Source organism: Rhineura floridana, chromosome 1 (assembly GCF_030035675.1).
Source record: "Rhineura floridana isolate rRhiFlo1 chromosome 1, rRhiFlo1.hap2, whole genome shotgun sequence".
NCBI lineage: Eukaryota > Metazoa > Chordata > Lepidosauria > Squamata > Rhineuridae > Rhineura > Rhineura floridana.
In genome coordinates, this window is record NC_084480.1 from 269816755 (window position 1) to 269828942 (window position 12188).

The following is a 12188-nucleotide window of genomic DNA, read 5'->3' on the forward strand; positions in this document are numbered from 1 at the left end:
AAACTGAAACATATTGTTTTATTCAACCCACACACATTAATATTTGGTAGAGCCACCTTTCGCTGCAATAACAGTTTAAGTCTTTTGGGATAGGTATGTACCAGCTTTGCACACAGTGTCAGAGGGATTTTTATTTATTTATTTGTCATTTGATTTATATCCCACCCTTCCCGTCAGCAGGAGTCCAGTGCGGCAAACAAAAGCACTAAAAATACTTTAAAACATCATAAAAACAGACTTTAGAATACATTAAAACAAAACATCTTTAAAAACATTTTTTTAAAAAGCTTTCAAGACATCTTGAAAAAAGGTTAAAAACATTAAAAAAAAAAGGTTTAAAAACATATTAAAAAGCAATTCCAACACAGACGCAGACTGGGATTAAGGTCTCAGACTGGGATTTTGGCCCATGCCTCTTGGCAGATCCACTCCAGGTCATTCAGGTTGGTTGGGCATTGCTTGTGGACTGCAATTTTCAAAGGGCACCACAGATTCTCAATGGGATTGAGATCAGGACTTTGACTGGGCCACTGTAGGACATTTACCTTTTTGTTCTTGAGCCACTCCAATGTTGCTTTGGCCTTGTGCTTGTGATCACTGTTCTGCTGAAAAGTGAATTCCCTCCCAAGCTTTAGTTTTTTAGTGGACTGAAGCAGGTTCTCTTGCAGTATTTCCCTGTATTTTGCTCCATCCATTCTTCCTTTGATTTTAACAAGATGCCCAGGCCCTGCTGATGAGAAGCATCCCCACAGCATCATGCTGCCACCACCATACTTCACTGTAGGGATGTCATGTCTTGAGGCTGTTAGGTTTGTGCCACACATAGCGTTTTCAGTTTTGGCCAAAAAGCTCTATCTTGGTCTCATCTGACCACAAAACCTTTTCCCACATCGCAGCTGGGACACTCTCATGCTTTCTGACAAACTCCATATGGGGTTTCAGATAGTACTTTTTGAGTAACAGCTTTTTTCTTGTCACCCTCCCATACAGGCCAGTGTTATGCAGAGCTCTTGATATGGTTGACTGGTGCCCCATTACTCCACTCCCAGCCACTGAACTCTGTAGCTCCTTCAAAGTGATTGTTGACCTCTCTGTGGCTTCTCTCACACGTCTCCTTCTTGTTCAAGTGCTGAATTTTGAGGGACGGCCTTTTCTTGACAGTGTCTGGGTGGTGTGATGCAGCTTCCACTTCCGGATTACTGATCCAACTGTGCTCACTGGGATATCCAAACACTTGGATATTAGTTTGTACCCTTTTCCTAATCTATGCATTTGTATTACATTATCTCTCACTTCCTTCAGATCCTCAGCCATACCAATGATCCTTCAACAATGGGTTTTTTATCCTGACAATATGACAGCAACTTTAATGGTTCACAGGTGGAGGCCAATGGTAAGGTAACTGTGTCCTCGATAGGCAATTTCTTTCATCTATGTCATCTGGGAGCTTCCACAGCACGGGGTTGAATACTTATGCAAACAACATGTTTCCGTTTTTTATGTTTCTTACAAACATTTACCAACATAAAACCAATGTCACCTTACAATAATTGATTTTGAGTTTCGGTGTTTCAAAATAAAATATCATACAGAACGAAATTACAATGTACCATTTATTTATTATTTGATTTATATCCTGCCCTTCCTCCCAGCAGGAGCCCAGGGGGGCATTTATAATTCAGTAATATGAGAGCATTGGTCAGGGGTCTGATTACTTTTGCAAGGCACTATATTTGTACACCGCAACACATGCATACTCATATGCATACTCATATTGGTGTACAATTCTGAAAAACCACTCATAAAAGAGCAATAATAAAACAATGCCAGATTACACACTACAAAAGGTCAGAATAAAAAGAAATGTTGTAGTAGGTGCCTAAAAATTAAAACCATATTTATTTACTAACCCTTGATAAAAGATGTGGGGATCTAACTGAAAACAAAGAGAAAAAGTGTTTCTATAAGTAATGTAGTGTGGTATAAGCTTAGAGTGTTAGACTAGAACCCAGGAGACCAGGTTCAAATCTCCACTTGGCCATGAAGTTCACTGAGTGACCTTGGGCTACATTATCTCTTAACCCAATCTACCTCACGGGGTTGTTGAGAGAAAAAATGGAGGGGGTAGAACTATGTATACTGCCTTGAGCATTCTCTCACCTTTTCTAGCAGACAGTAAGGTGCACTTTGTCAGACTCTGGTAGACAATGACTATGTATATACCTCGTGTTCTAAGTCTTTTGGCAGGTGACTCACAGCCCTATCTGCTATGTTAATGAGACAGCGGGTACCCTATTAACTCCCTGCTTTTTAAAACATAGCTGTGGACAAGTAGAAGGGAAAGAGCAAGGGATTTCATTTACAATAGTTTGGCTTTCCCTGTTTCCAAATGAAACAATGTGACCAGCGCCAAGCAGATGGGGCATATCCCATACAGATTGGGAGAGACTTGATTTCCACATCATAGTCCAGCCACCCAAATAGCAACTCTCAAATGGAAACAGGAAGTGAAGGCACTGTGTTTTATATCTTCTGAGCTATGTGGAACAAAGAGGAAATTAAGGCTACAGCCACTATAGGAGTAAGTCCCATTGAACTTAAATGTACTGTTTATAGATCAAGACAAAAGAAATTGGTTTACAGTTTTTGGTGAATGTTATAGAGACAGGACTTCTTAACACAGCACATCATGTGTTGTGGGCCACTGGCTTACCCATTCTTTTAAAGGTGATTAGACAAAGCAGGGTGTGAGACCAAGAGTCCTTGCTTTTTGTTAGCTCCCACAACTTCAGCTTATTCACTGGCTCTGAACCTGGAAGATTCATACAGCAAACAGGTCTAAATATCCATTGATGGACACATTTCCTTCTCCAGGTTCAAAGGTAGTCAACCTCTGATTATGCTCAGGGATGACAGATGCACAGCAGAAAAAGGCTATTGGCTTCAAACTCTGCTTATAGGCTTCCTGATGCATCTGGCTGCCACTGGGGAAAGCAGGATGCTAGTCTAGGTGGACCTTTGGTTTCATCCAGTGTGATGGACTATTCAGATGAGCTCCCCCTTGCCTGACAATTTTTTTCAAAAAATTACTGTTTCTGGTTCGTTGAGACTGTTTTCTTTTTTACTAACCTGTGAACACACCTCATTGCTTCAAATACCCACACAAGCTCCACTGTTCTGAAGCAGCAATGTTTTTATTTTGCATGCTATACTACTGAGAGAAAAAACCCGCAAAGCATTTTTTCCTCACTCTTCAGCCAAAAAAAGCTTCCAGAGTGGTTTACAAAGATCACTAATAAGACAAATCATAATAATGACACTTTAAGTGTTTTAAAAATCAGATAGACTTGGAAACAGAAACTAAAAAGACGCAGGAAATTATTGCTCTTTAGGACCCAGGGATTTCTGTATCCTGGATGTTGACCTGTCAATCGCGGCTCTGACTTCACCCATCGACTAAAAACACCAAAAAGGTGGGAAAAGCATATCTCATCTGTTTGCATGTTTTGCTTCCTAACTTCCTTAATATAAGGCCAATTTACTTCTTTAAAATTGAAAACTCAATTGCTCTAATTGCACCATGAATAATCCGGCCTTGCATATGCGGCCCTTGGTGGGTTGGACATAGGTCAATGTGGCCCTTGGCCTGAGAAAGGTTAGCCAATAAAGACTTTAATGGGTTAACAACTATTTTCTCTTCCCAGGGAATTCTGAGAATTGTAGTTCTGTTATGGAGGCACAAGGAATCCATAACTGCATCTCACCAAATTACGATTTCCAGGATTTCTTGGAAGTATTAACAGTTAAAGTAATAACAAAATTGCTATATACATTTGCAATGTAGGTAGGGCCCTAGGAGTACAACCATTTTATTATTTATTTATTTATTATTACATTTATGGCCCACCTTTCTTTCTTTTTTTCCCTTAAACCCAAGGCGGCTTACATATGGTTCCCAGGCAGTCTCCCATCCAGGCACTGACCAGACCTGACCCTGCTTAGCTTCAGCAGGGAGCTGGCTCAGACCATAGCCTAAAAGTTCTGTAGCACCTCAAAATTCTAACATATCTATTCTGCCATAAGTTTTTATATACCAGAGCCCAGAAATCAGATACATGAAATGATATCCTAAGTAGGTAGAATATTACATGGGAGGTGGCATGTGCAGAATTTTGCTGCGGCTACCAGTCACCCAGATGGTAAACCAAATAGTGCCTGGTTCAAATTTAGTTGTGCTGCATTGTGAAACTTAAAGCATCACAGAATTTATCAGAATTTAATAGTCTATCTGTTGCATTGCTGTGCTAACTTCAACTGTTACATTTTGTTCATATCTACTTTGCTAATGAACATGCCATAGCACCATTACTGTGTGGCATATTACTTGATATGGGATAGATCAGTGTCAGACACAATCATAAAAACAGACTGGAGTGCCAGCTGTAGACTGTGATATGCCTACAATACAAATCTGAACCAGTTTGCAATCTGCCATTCGTCCCATCCAAGAAATAATGGGAATACCTGCAATTTTAAATAAATTCTTATTAAGGCTAACATAGAATTAATCCTTGGCCCCTACAATTCCCAAGTCTCCTTGGAAGAAAATCATAACAGTTTGGCCAGTTCTAAATTGTTATAAAAGTGTAGTCCAGTATGCTTGTATAGATCGTTGGCCTGTTCTGTGTTGACCCGTGTTGTACTTGCAGATAAGATGTTTCTTTAAGAAGAACCCGCTGTATCAGGACAATGGCCCTTGTAGTCCAGCATCCTGTTCTCCCCTCCCTCCTGTGGTTTCCAGCAGGAATTGGAAGCCTGCTGCCTCCAGTCATGGAGGGATAACATAGCCATCATGGCTACAAGCCATTGATAACCTTATCCTCCATGAATTTGTCTAACCCTCTTTTAAAGCCTTCCAAGTTGGTGGCCATCACTACCTCGTGTGGGAGTGAATTCCATAGTTTAACTATGTGCTATGTGAAGAAGTATTTTCTCTTGCCTATCCTGAATCTTCCAGCTTTCAGCTTCATTGGGTGGCCCTAGACCAGGGGTGGCCCCTCTGTGGCTCTCCAGATGCTGCTGAACTACAGCTCCCATCAGTCTCAGCCAACACAGCTCATGGTCAGGGATGATGGGAGCTGTAGTCCAGCAGCATCTGGAGAGCCACGGAGTAGCCACCCCTGCCCTAGACTGTAGTGGTATGAGAGGGAGAAAAATGTTTCTCTATCCACTCCCGCCCCCGTCATGCATAATTTTTTACACTTCTATCATGTTACCTCTTACTCACCTTTTCTCTAATATAAAAAAGCCCGAAATGGTGCAACCTTTCCTCATAGGGGAGTCACTCCATCAAGGCACAGTTCCTCAAATGATTTGGGGAGAAGTTTCAAGGCCAGTTTATGCCCCTGATAAAAGTTGGCAAAATATGGGTGTAAGCAGAAGGCCTTGTACCAACACTTTCAGAGGATCAGGAGTCCTTTTGAACTATGGGAGCTGAGTCATGGGGAGGGGTGCTGGAAGAGGAGGAGTTGCCTAAAACTGTGTAGAGGAAGGTTGGCTGCTTATGCAAGGCTTGCCTGCCTGATTTGAGACTATACCCCAGTTCTATGGCAGCTTCATTCAAACAGCAGGAGGATCCCCTGACCATTTACAGGTGCTTGGGGGTGGGTGACCCACAGGGGGCTGTAGAAGAGGAGAAAGATTGATTGCACAAGTGGGCTTCCATCCTTTGATTCCCATTCTATGGGTATTAAAAAAACTTCTTGACTCACAATAATATATAATTATATAATGTATAATTCAATAGTATTCAACATAGTGTTATGAGCATGGGGGGGGGGGCTGGAATGGATGATTTCTGTGGGTCACCTTTCCAGCCTCTGATTTGGAATCCTATGCCTGGAAGGCTGGCTCTGCTAGCCAGATGAATCTCCTTTGTTAATCAAATAGAGTGGCTAGGTAGTTAATGGTCCTATTTAGTTGCCCCGGCAACTGGTGAAAGGGGCTAGGAAGATCCTTTTTGTCATTTTAAACTCTACTGGAGGAGAGTCTCTTCCCCCCACTTCTGGGCTGGCAGAAGTGTGTTTGTAGTTGGTAGTGTGTGTTCGGGACAGAACTAGGGCTGCAGGCATGCGGAGAGGCTGGCTTCCTGCATCGTGGCGATAGGATGCCCCTGCACCTAGATGGAAAAGCTGGATATTAGACTGCTGATGCCTTGAACCCCTCCATCCTAAGCTCAGGTTGGAATGTGTGTAAATAAATAAACCATATTTCATAAAGACACCGCAGTCTCCGCTGACCTTCTTCCCAAAGGAAACCAAACCCTGGATGGGCGCAGGGACCCCCTGAAATCTCACTGCTCGGAGACTGGGGGAGGCGCGCAACAATACTATGTGTAATTTGAGATCCGTATGTCTTAAATTCATGTTATTTATTTATTTATTTACTTATTTATACATACACATCTTCTTCAGGGAAAAAGAAAAAAACACCCTCCCATAGTGGTCTATGTATACCAGGTACTTTTTCAACCTAGTATCCTCTGCAGCATTGCAAAGGAGCCAGAGTTGCACCTCCCAAATTACACAGCAAGCCCACTTTGCATGGCATCATGTCTTGAGACAGCCAAGGGCATGTTTTCGTGGGCCCAAGGTCATTCATATTCCCTCTATCGGAGTGGAAATGAAAAGCTTCATGCTCCACTCTTGACTCAAACACAGTCAAGTTTGCATGAAAAAAAGTATGCATTCAGGTGCTGACTGCGTTTTATGAAGAGCTGATGGAGGGGAAAAGTAACCAAAGTGTGGGAGGGGAATGGGTGTGTGATGAGTGTGTGAACCCACTGCAAAGCATAAATGGTGAACTATAAATATATGAGATGAAAAGAAGAAAGCTGATTTCCAGTGTATTCATAAACCTTTCAACTATGCTTTACAAGGAGAAGCAAAACGTTCTTTTGGTGCCAACTCCTACCTGGTGGTCATTTTTCATTACATTGCATCCATTTTCAGCAGCGCTAACCACAGATTTCTTTTCTCTGCAGCCATCCTCTGGTCTAGACAAACAATTCTTTGGAGATCTGTTCTTTCTGATGGGTTTATCAGATTTCCATCCCTAGATTCTCCTTCATAATCGCTATTCCCTTCTTGCACTGACAACGTGATGACTTCAGCTACAAGGCAGGCCAACAGTACTAATTCAGTCAGCAGCCATGGTGACAGGAGTTAGTTTAGCTGTGTTTCCTCATTTGTCTTTCTTGCAAGTGATCCTACACTTTGTTTGCTCAGCTAGAAGTGAATGGCTCTTGCATCAGCTTTAATGGGTGCTTCTCTGCTTCAGAGCACAGAAAAAGCAGCCCGTTCTCACAAGTGAGCATGCATTTGGCTTCAGATTCCGGAGGCTGTGGGTGTTCTCATGGCCACACACTGAAATGATGTATCTAAACACGGCATGATATAAAAAATGTTTTTCATAGGAGATTGCTTTAAAAGGGGTTTCTGATAAAGATGTTTTCTAACATGGTAATTTTGTTTATTTTTTGAGTGTGGAAACACAGTGCTATAGTCATTCTGCAGTCCCAGATGTGTAAGGTATTTAAAAATCAATTCCAGAAACCAGAAGTCGTTCTATACAAGGGACATCAGGGCACTATTCCAGCCCCACATACAGGATAAATAATGTGAAGCTGCCAGTCATATTTTATAGTTAGCAAAGGAAAACTGAAGAGGCAAAGACAAGCTAATAAAATAATTAATATGAGTGAAGGAGGAAAAACTGGTACACAGTAACAAATAAAGTTTTCTGTAGACATACCACTTAGCCTTTCAAAAAAAAATTATATACATGCCTATATGATGGCTGCAAATGAACTTGTGATTTCCATCCAAAAAGTATTTGAGCAGGAAGTAAAACATTTTCCCAGTGGATGAAATAACATTCATTTTTGCCAATCTAAGCAAGACCGATTTAAATTTTGTGTGTGTCCAACATGACTTGTTCCCCTTCAGCTTAATAACCTGAAAGCTGGAAACATTTCAAATGAAAGGGAGTTCACAGTTCTTAAGCCCAGGACTGAATATAGCTGCCATGCATGTAAACAAGTAAACCATTATGTTTCTTATTGAGATAAAGAATACAATGATAAGTGGGGACTTTTAGGAAACAAAGGGCTTCCTATTGCGAGTGTGGATAATCTTCCAGAAAACCCTGTGTTTTGGCAAATCACATCAGATTAATCTATTAGGCATCTCCTTTCATTATCAAATTTCCGCCGCCTATCACAGTGGCTGCCTTATCGGGCACCCTCTTTTCAATAGCAGGCCCATTCCTAAGATTTCAGGTGCTAGCCTTCCATGCTCCCAAAACAGGTGTCCCTACTGTTTTCAGGCAGGAAAGGTCCCTGCAGAGAAGCCTGGGAAAGGGCAGGGGTATCAGCCGCTGTTCTACCTGAAGGAACAGGTAACAGGAAACTGTTGATTCAGTGAATTGAACTTAATTGGCACACATTACTCAGCAGTTAGTGTTTATTTGTGAATTAAAATCCCTTCAAAAATTTCCTGACAAATGGCTATTTAAAAAAAGAGAGAAGAAAAATCCCTATGCAAGGGTAACTATTCTTATTGCCATATTCTTTTCAAAGATAAATGATGATGTCGAGGGAAAATAGGAGCAAGGGAATATGAGTGATGTCATATGTTACATGATTTTGTATAGTGCCAAGTCTGCAAGGGGAATTGCTTATATTCAAGAGGAAATGGATTTCAAACTTCAGCTACAGGCCAATATTCCAAGCCATTTAATGTGATGGATTGGGGGCTTCTAGCTACCACTAACCCGGTCTTCTCCTCCCCTGACTTGGTTTAATGAAACTGGGCATGTAGTTTAGCCCCTATCACTCTGTCAGACAGAATCATCTGAAACAATGGAAGCATACAAAACATATTTCCAAGAGCAGAAGAAGAAACAGGCAGTGTGATGCTGTGGATAGGTTGCTGGATTTGGAAAAGGGAGAGGTGCATTCAAATCCCCACTCAGTGCGATCCTAACCATGTCTCTTCAGAAGTAAGTCCTATTGAATTCAATGGGGCTTACACCCAGGTAAGTGGGATTAGGGTTGCAGCCTCAGGGTGCTTCCAGACTGTCAAAATTTTGGGGTTGCTTCACACAAATCTATTTCCCCCAAAGAGCAGATTTTTGTGAAAAGGGAAGTGACACGAACATGAATGACATCCACACCATACATGTAAAGCACATGGCTTCCCCTAAAGAATCCTGAGAACGGCAGTTTCTTAAGGCTGCTGGGAATTGTAGCTCTGTGAGAGGTAAACTATAGTTCCCAGGATTCTTTGGGGGAAGATATGTGCTTTGAATGTATGGGGTGGACTGGAAAGTGTGGGATAACAGCTGCTTGACACATCATTGTCTCACCTCCCCACAAACAAATCAGAATGAGTGCTCAATAAATAGCCAACTCCATCTAACCTCTCTGTAAAGAAATCAGTATGAAAGGTCAAGCAACTGTCTGGCAGTGACCTCAGAAATGAAGTCAATGTGAAGGCCTTTTGCCAAATCACTTTTTCTTAGTGTCATCTATCTCACAAAGTTGTTGTGAGGGGAAAAAAGGGGGAATAGGTATGCTTTCCTGAGCTCCTTACAAGAAATCAGGGTTAAAAATGCAATAATTTTTTTTTTTATTTGATAATGCAAGGTTTATCTTAGCCAGGCAGCATCAAACAGCTCTTGATTTTATGGGTTAGTCTCTCTCTCTCTCTCTCTCTCTCTCTGATTTCGAAAGGCTTTTATTCTCTGTCCTGAAAAATTGGCTGAATGTACTTGACTGTAATAAAATAAAGGCATTCAGGAAGGCCACCGTAGAGACAACAGGAAGAGCTAGTCTGCCTTCAGCTCCCCAGTTTGACAGCAGGACAGCTCAAAACACAAAGATGGGTCCCCAGTTATGCTTTGTGGGTAGGAAACATTTGATAAGCGCATGCCTTTGCTTCCGGTGCTCCACAGCACGGGCTTTGTTTCATCTATGGATGATTAAATGGTCTACCGGGCAATTATGAACTGGAGGAAGGAACAGCCAACTCTCTCCAGGTTTCCTCAATCAGCCTGATTGAATTTCTCAAAGAACGGCATCAGTAGGAAAGGCAGCAGTCTCAATGGCTATTCCTGGAAAATGTTCTGTACCTTAGAACTGTGCTTTCATTTAACGGCTTGCTGTTTTTATATTTTATTATGTGCAAATTTGTGGCTTAATAGGTATACAGTTGCCATAAACTTCCAAAATGTGGAAGTGACCAGACAGATTAAGAGTGACCAGCACATTATGTGGCCAATTCAGACAACTTATTTAAACTTGCTGTTCACAGTTTAATAATAAAAAGTATATTTAATCAGCACCAGGATTTAAAAGATGTGCTATTACTAAGGCACATCCGCAATGACTGAATACAGATGATACATTTTATATTACTTATTCATTGATTAGCATAAGGAGTTGAGTCATTCTGAAACAAAAATATGTGATGAATAACATTTTAATGATATTTCAAAAAAGTAAGCCCCACTGTGTTCAATGGGGCTTTCTCCCATGTAGGATTGCAGTTTTTAATCAGCCCTCAGTCTAAGTAAATTAGGAGTTTACTAAACATTGTCACAGCTCCAAATCAGGGAACAGACCATGCAGTAGGGAACATGCTTTGCATACTTTCTGTGTTTCAGTTCCTGGCATCTCCACTGAAAAGGTTCAGATAGGTGAAGATACATCCCTCTGTCAGAGATCCTGGGGAGCTGCTGCCAGTCAGCATGGACACAGTAGTGGGCTAAGTGTAGAAATAGTCTGGTCTGGTCTGGTCTGGTATGAAGTAACTTCCTATGTGATTCATTTATTATTATATTTCCGTCTGTTCTTCCTTGGATCTGTTACACACCTGTTTGGTTTCCATAAGAAGGGACCTGCTAACTCAGACCAAAAGCTCATCTATCCCAGCATCCTCTTATCACAATGGCCAACCCGATGGCTATTGGAAGCGTGAAATCAGAATCTGAGTGCAACATCGCTCTCCTCACTTGCGATTCACAGCAACTGGCATGCGGTGGTGCATTGCCTCCAATAGTGGGAGTAGAACACAGACACTGCGGCTAGAGATGCAGCATCCAATAAGGTATGTTGCCCAGTATTGAGAGGGCCTGAGCAAAGTACCCTCCGGTGGTCTCCCACATCATCCCAGTACAGTCCCCAATAAACTTACTAGGTGTAAGACAGGAGTCCCTTTTCTCTTTTTCATATTTTTACTAGAGAGATAGACACGCTGTGAAGCAAAGTGGTGATAAAGACTGTATTATTTATTATTTATTAAATTTATATCCCCCCCGTCCTCCCAGAAGGTAGCCACTCAACCATCCTCCTGGGGAAATGTCAATGGTAGACAGCTACTGCCTCAGTTGGTGCTTTGTTTCACAGTGCAGCCACACTGTTAAGGTAAGAATGTGTGTGTGGGGAGGAATAATGGCAACCAGCATCTGCCCCAGTAGGCCCTGACATTTGCCCAACCATATTGGGTGCTGATGACTGGCCTGCTTGAGATATCCTAAAGCCAGTTGTATCCAGATAGGATTTTTCCTACCTGACATCCTAACATTTGTGTCAGAATATATGCTTTACATATCCTCCAACTATACAGGAACAGTTCCTTTTATCTGTTATCAGACTGTGATAGAGCACAGGTTTTATTTGTGGGAGATTTCATGGATTCTTTTGACAATTTTGTTAGTGTGCACTCACACACTATAGTTGTTCAGGGTTCAGCCCATGATCACCACCATTCACCCCATAACTGCTTGTCTGGATAGTAAATGTAGTTGAAGGACAATGCACTAACCAAGATCTTAAACCACATTCTGAAGTTGGTTTAAGGTCCTGGTTAGCAAATTGACCTCAAGCCACAGCTCCCCATTTCAAATGCAACAACTAATTATGGTTTAATTGAACCAGGATGTAAACAGCAAGGAAAGGAGAAGGGGAAAGTTGTTACATGTGTACGTGTGGATCCCCACATGCATGTATACCTCTGAGAATGCAGGGGAACCCTTTGCTAGAATTAAACCTGCACATCACCTTTATGTGTATATAACCTTACCGTAACCCCAATAAAGTACACAGAGAGTAAAATTAAGGTTGACTT